Raw genomic sequence first — 6923 nt, forward strand, 5'->3', positions numbered from 1 at the left:
GTCCATGGAATTCTCCAGGCAAGAATACTGGAGTGGGTAGTCATTCCCTTCTCCAGGGGATCTTCCCAACCCAGAGACTGAACCTGGGTTTCTTGCATTGCTGGTGGATTCTTTACAAGGTATAGATTCACACAAACATTTACATCACTCAGGGCAATTCCTACCCTGCACCCTGCCTCTTTGCACCCCCTCTGGGAAGCTTGTGAAATGCAGATTCCTGAGTCCCACCTTCAGGGTTTCTGATTTTCTGTGTTTGAGTCAATAGATTCACACCTTTCACTTGAGAGAGGGTTAATTTGACTAAGTGGAAATTCCCTGGCGGTCCAGTGGTTAGAATTTAGCACTTTCAGTGCTGGGGCCCAGAGTTCCATCCCTGGTCAGAGAACTAAAATTGTAAACAGTGCAGGAACCATCTAGATATTTATAAGTAAAGTGTACATGCAGAAAAATGGACAAATTATAGTTGCACTACCTGATTCATTATGATAAAATAGATATACTCATGGAAAGTGAAAAAGTGAAAGTGTTGGTCACTCCAGTCATGTCCTACTCTTTGTGACCCCATGGACTATAGCCCACCAGGCTCCTCTGTCCATGGGATTTCACAGGTAAGAATACTGGAGGTAGCCATTCCCTTCTCCAAAGGATCCTTCAAACCCAGGAACTGAACCCAGGTCTCAATCTGAGCCACCAGGGAAGCCCATACTCATGGAAACCACTCCGCAGATCAAGACACACAACATCAGCAGCCCTCCAAAAGTCTCCTTCCTGCTTGAGCAAAGAGGCCACACCCCAGTACCAGGGATGCTGGGGGCTGGTCTGGGGGGGATGGGAAGTTAGCATTCAATGGGAACAGAGTTCCCTTTCTGCAAGATAAGAAGAGTTCTAGAGATGGACAGTGGTGATGGTTGCCCAATAGTGTGAATGGATTTAATACCACTGAACTGCACACAGAAAAATAGTTGAGATAATAAATTTTATGTGGATTTTACCACCAAGCAATACATTGAAAGATACCATATCTGAGATGCCCTCAGTGGTCCAGTGGTTAAGGCGCTGCCTTCCAATGTAGGGGGTGCAAGTTAACGAAGGTCCCACATGCTGTGGGGTTCGGCCAATTTTTTTTTAAAAGATACCACATTTGGAATTGGGGCAGCTACTCAACTGAGTCCTCCAGGCTCCATCTGGTTTTCACAGTGACCAGTCTGGTCAATTAAATGAAGCTGTGACGCATCCCTTAGGTTTTTAAGTGTGGCAATAATTCTTGCCTCTCTGGGAATCTAGGTTGTTTTGATTTACTATCTTGGTTGTGGGCTGTTTGGAAGTTTGCACTTTTTTTTTTTTCAAATACTGTGTTAGTAATCCAGTGACAGCTTTAGCAATTTATGAATATATGTACTGTTAATTTTATATATGCTATTAGTAATTATCCATCCATTCCAAAATGAGCACGCTTTAAAAAAATGATACCTAATGACAGATGTATGTGATAGTGCTTTACTTCTAAACAAAGAATGACATAGAAAGGATTAAATTAATAGACATCTATTTTCCCACTATGCTTTCATTCATTTTTATCATATGTGTTTTCTCTACCTTTGTTTTCTCTTTGATTCCAGCTAAAAGCATATTCTGAGGGATTTGGTTTAGGTCATACCTGAATGGTCTAGTGGTTTTTCCTACTTTCTTCAGTTTAAGTCTGAATTTTGCAATATGGAGGTCATGATCTGAGTCATAGTCAGCTCCTGGTCTTGTTTTTGTTAACTGTATAGAGTTTCTCCATCTTTGGCTGCAAATAATATAATCAATCCGATTTTGGTATTGACCATCTGGTGTTGTCCATGTGTAGAGTCATCTCTTGTGTTGTTGGAAGAGGGTATGTGCTATGACCAGTGCATTCTCTTGGTAAAACTGTTAGCCTTTGCCATGCTTAATTCCGTACTCCAAAGCCAAACTTATCTGTTACTCCAGGCATCTCTTGACTTCCTACTTTTGCATTCCACTCCCCTATGATGAAGAGGACATCTTTTTTGGATGTTAGTTCTAGAAGGTCTTGTAGGTCTTCATAGAACCATTCAACTTCAGCTTCTTTGGCATTAGTGATTTGGGCATAGACTTGGATTATTGTGATATTGAATGCTTTGCCTTGGAAATGAACAGAGATTATTCTATCATTTTTGAGATTGCATCTAAGTACTGCATTTTGGACTCTTTTGTTGACAATGAGGTCTACCTCATTTCTTCTAAAGGATTCTTACCCATAGTAGTAGATATAATAGTCATCTGAATTAAATTCACCCATTTCTGTCCATTTTAATTCACTGATTCCTAAAATGTCAATGTTCACTCTTGCCATCTCCTGTTTGACCACTTCCAATTTACCTTCATTCATGGACCTAACATTCCAGGTTCCTATGCAATATTGCTGTTTACATCATCAGACTTTACTTCCATCACCAGTCACATCTACAACTGGGCATTGTTTTGCTTTGGCTCAGCCCCTTCATTCTTTCTGGAGCCTTTTCTCCACTCTTCTCCAGTAGCATATTGGGCACCAACCAACCCGGGGAGTTCATCTTTCAGTGTCATATCTTTTTGCCTTTTCATACTTTTCATGGAGTTCTCAAGGCAAAAATACTGCAGTGGTTTGCCATTCCCTTCTCCAATGGACCACGTTTTGTCGGAACTCTCCACCATGACCCATCCATCTTGGGTGGCCCTACACGACATGGCTCATAGTTTCATAGAGTTAGGCAAATCTGTGATCCAAGTGATCAGTCTGGTTAGTTTTCTGTGGTCTCCATTTTGTCTGCCCTCTGATGGATAAGGATAAGGGGCTTATGGAAGTTACCTGATGGGAGAGACCGGGTCTTGCTCTGATGGGGGTTCATGACATTGTACAGGAGGTAGTGATAAAAAAAAAACCATCCCCAAGAAGAAGAAATGCAAAAAGGCAAAATGGTTGTCTGAAGAGGCCTTACAAATAGCTGAGAAAAGAAGAGAAGCAAAAGGCAATGGAGAAAAGGAAAGATATATGCATCTGAATTCAGAGTTCCAAATAATAGCAAGGAGAGATAAGGAAGCCCTCCTCAGTGATCAATGAAAAGAAATAGAGGAAAACAATAAAATGGGAAAGACTAGAGATCTCATCAAGAAAATTAGAGATACCAAGGGAACATTTCATGCAAAGATAGGCACAATAAAGGACAGACATACCTTCTGTTAGGTATGGACCTAACAGAAGCAGAAGATATTAAGAAGAGGTGGCAAGAATACACAGAAAAACTATACAAAAAAGATCTTAATGACCTAGATAACCACAATGGGGTGATCAGTCACTTAGAGCCAGACATCTTGGAGTATGAAGACAAGTGGGCCTTAGGAAGCATCACAATGAACAAAGCTATGGAGGTGATGAAATTCCAGCAGAGTTATTTCAAAATCTAAAAGATGATGCTGTTAAAATGCTGCACTCAATATGCCAACAAATTTGGAAGACTCATCAGTGGCCACAGGACTGGAAAAGGTCAGTTTTTCATTCCAATACCAAAGAAAGGCAAAGCCAAAGAATGTTCAAATTACTGCACAATTGCACTCATCTCAAAGGCTAGCAAAGTAATGCTCAAAATTCTCCAAGCCAGGCTTCAACAGTATGTGAACCAAGAACTTCCAGATGTTCAAGCTGGATTTAGAAAAGGCAGAGGAACCAGAGATCAAATTGCCAAGAGCTGATGGATCATCAAAAAAGCAAGAGAATTCCAGAAAAACAGCTGCTTCTGCTTCATTGACTACACTAAAGCCTTTGATTGCATGGATCATAACAAACTCGGGAAAATTCTTCAAGAGATGGGAATACCAGAACACCTGACCTGCCTCCTGAGAAATCTGTATTCAGGTCAAGAAGCAACAGTTAGAACTGGACATGGAACAACGGACTGGTTCCAAATTGAGAAAGGAGTACATCAAGGCTGTATATTGTCACCTTGCTTATTTAACTTGTATGCAGAGTACATCATGCAAAATGCTGGACTAGATGAAGCACAAGCTGGAATCAAGATTGCTGGGAGAAATATCAGTAACCTCAGATATGAAGATGGCATCACCCTTATGGCAGAAAGGAAGAAGAACTAAAGAGCCTCTTGATGAAAGTGAAAGATGAGAGTGAAAAAGCTGGCTTAAAGCTCAACATGCAAGAAATGAAGATCATGGCATCTGGTCCCATCACTTAATGGCAAATAGATGGGGGAACAATGGAAACAGTGAGAGACTTTATTTTTTGGGGCTCCAAAATCACTGCAGTTGGTGACTGCAACCATGAAATTAAAAGATGCTTGCTCCTTGGAAGAAAAACTATGACCAACCTAGACAGCATATTAAAAGGCAGAGACATTACTTTACCAACAAAGCTCTGTCTAGTCAAAGCTATGGTTTTTCCAGTAGTCATGTATGCATGTGACAGCTGGACCATAAAGAAAGTTGAGCTCCGAAAAATTGATGTTTTTGAACTGTGGTGTTGCAGAAGACTCTTGAGAGTCCCTTGGACTGTAAGGAGATCCAACCAGTCAATCTTGAAGGAAATCAGTCCTGAATATTCATCAAGAGGACTGATGCTGAAGCTGAAGCTCCAAAACTTTGGCCACCTGATGCAAACAGCCGACTCACTGGAAAAGACCCTGATGCTGGGAAACATTGAAGGCAGGAGGAGAAGGGGACAACAGAGGATGTGATGGTTGGATGGCATCACTGACTCGATGGACATGGGTTTGAGCAAGTTTTGGGAGTTGGTGATGGACAGGTAAGCCTGGTGTGGTTCAGTTCATGGGGTTGCAAAGTGTTGGACACGACTAAGCGACTGAACTGAACTAAAAAGCATATTCTACTGATTTTTTTTTTCTTTTTCTACTCAGTTCTTTATTTTCCCAATCTTTTTTTTTTTTAATTCATTTTTGTCTGTGGTGGGTCTCCGTTGCTGTGTGGACTTTACCTAATTGCAGCAAGCAGGGGCTACTCTTCATTTTGGTTCATTGTTTCTCACTGCTGATGGTTTCTCTTGTTGCAGAGCTTGGGCTCTAGAGTGCGGGCTCAGTAATTGTGTCACATAGACTTAGTTGCTCTGCAGCCCGTGGGATATTCCTGGGCCAGAAATCAAACCCTTGTCCCCTGCTTTGGTAGGTGGGTTCTTAACCATTGGACCACCAGGGAAATCCTCAAGCTCGTTAATATGACTTTTCTATGTCTAATTCAGATATAGAAAGCTGTAGGATCCTATAATATGGATGGAACAATGAGACTAAAACTAACATAGAAGGTTCACCTTTCTAGATTCTTATAATTCACATGGTGTAATGCTGTTTCCCTATAGGTCAGATTGTTGTTGTTACTGTTTTTCAGTTGCTAAGTCGTGTCTGACTCTTTGCAATTCCATGGACTGCAACACGCCAGACCCCTCTGTCCTTCACTATCTCCCAGACTTTGCTTAGGTCCACATCCATTGAGTCGGTGATGGTACCTAACCTAACCGCCTCATCCTGTCATCCCCTTCTCCTTTTGTCTTCATTCTTTCCCAGCATCAAGGTCTTTTCCAATGAGTCAGTTCTTCACATCAGGTGGCCAAAGTATTGGAGCTTCAGCTTCAGCATCAGTCCTTCCAGTGAATATTTAGGATTGATTTCCTTTAGGATTGACTGGTTTGAATTCCTTGCAGTCCGAGGGACTCTCAAGAGTCTTCTCCATCACCACAGTTTGAAGGCATCAATTCTTCAGTGCTCAGCGTAGGTCAGACGCAATTATCTAAACTCCAGGAAATTGCTGACTTAGAGGTTTACTCTTCACCTTCCCCACTGTGTAGGATAGGTCTCGGAATTCATGTGGAGGCTGTGCCAGATATCAAGTCTCTATATTCCAATATTTTGGGGACCAGAGAAATGACTACAATGTCCATACACTCAGTGGATCCATTGTGAGCCATACAGGCCCAGGAGTCCATTTGTTACATGGCCTTCACCATGTCCCCCTGACATGGTGACAACACTTGAGAGCTCCAAGGATCAGTGTGAACTCAGACTCAGTGTCCAATGGTCCTGGAAATGTTTGCACACTCACCCCTGGCATACAGTTATTGAAATAAGTGTCATTTTTTTAATTGAAATATAGTTGATGGACAATGTTGTGTCAGTATCTGCTATATGCAAAGTGATCTAGTTGCACACACACACACACACATACATATATGTTCTTTTTCATATTCTTTTCCATTATGATTTATCACAGGATATTGAATACAGTTCCTTGTGCTATACAGCAGGTCCTAGTTGTCTATCCATTCTACACACACTAGTGTGCATCTGATAAGTCCCTAATTCCCAATCCATCCCTCTCCCACCCCCTCCTCCTTGGCAACCCCCTGTCTCTTCTCTATGTCTGTGAGTCTGTTTCTGTTTCATAGATAAGCTCTTTTCTGCCATATTTTAATGAAATCATTACTTTTCCCCTTAATCTATATGTTATTGAAGTAGAGTTGACTTATAATATTTTAGGTGCACAGCAAGGTGATTCAGTTATACATAAACACATATATTAGTTTTCAGATTATCTTCTATTATAGGTTATTATAAGATATTGACATTGACTATAATCCTCTGTGCTATACAGTAAACCTCTGTTGTTTGTTGTGTATCTGTTTTTTAAAATTAGAAATCTAGCATTCCATTCATACTAAGCCTAACAATTAGAATCAAAATGTCAAACTGTTTAGTTAGGCAAAAATTTATAAGTTTTAAAAAATATACTATGTTGTACTATGTGCTAGTTGCTCAGTAGTGTCCAACTCTTTGTGACCTTATGGATTGTAGGGTAGGAGCCTACAATCTATGGATTGTATGGAGCTATGGATTGTAGGAGCCTTACCAGGCTCCTCTGTTCAT

This window comes from Dama dama, chromosome 14 (assembly GCF_033118175.1).
Source record: "Dama dama isolate Ldn47 chromosome 14, ASM3311817v1, whole genome shotgun sequence".
Classification (NCBI taxonomy): Eukaryota; Metazoa; Chordata; class Mammalia; order Artiodactyla; family Cervidae; genus Dama; species Dama dama.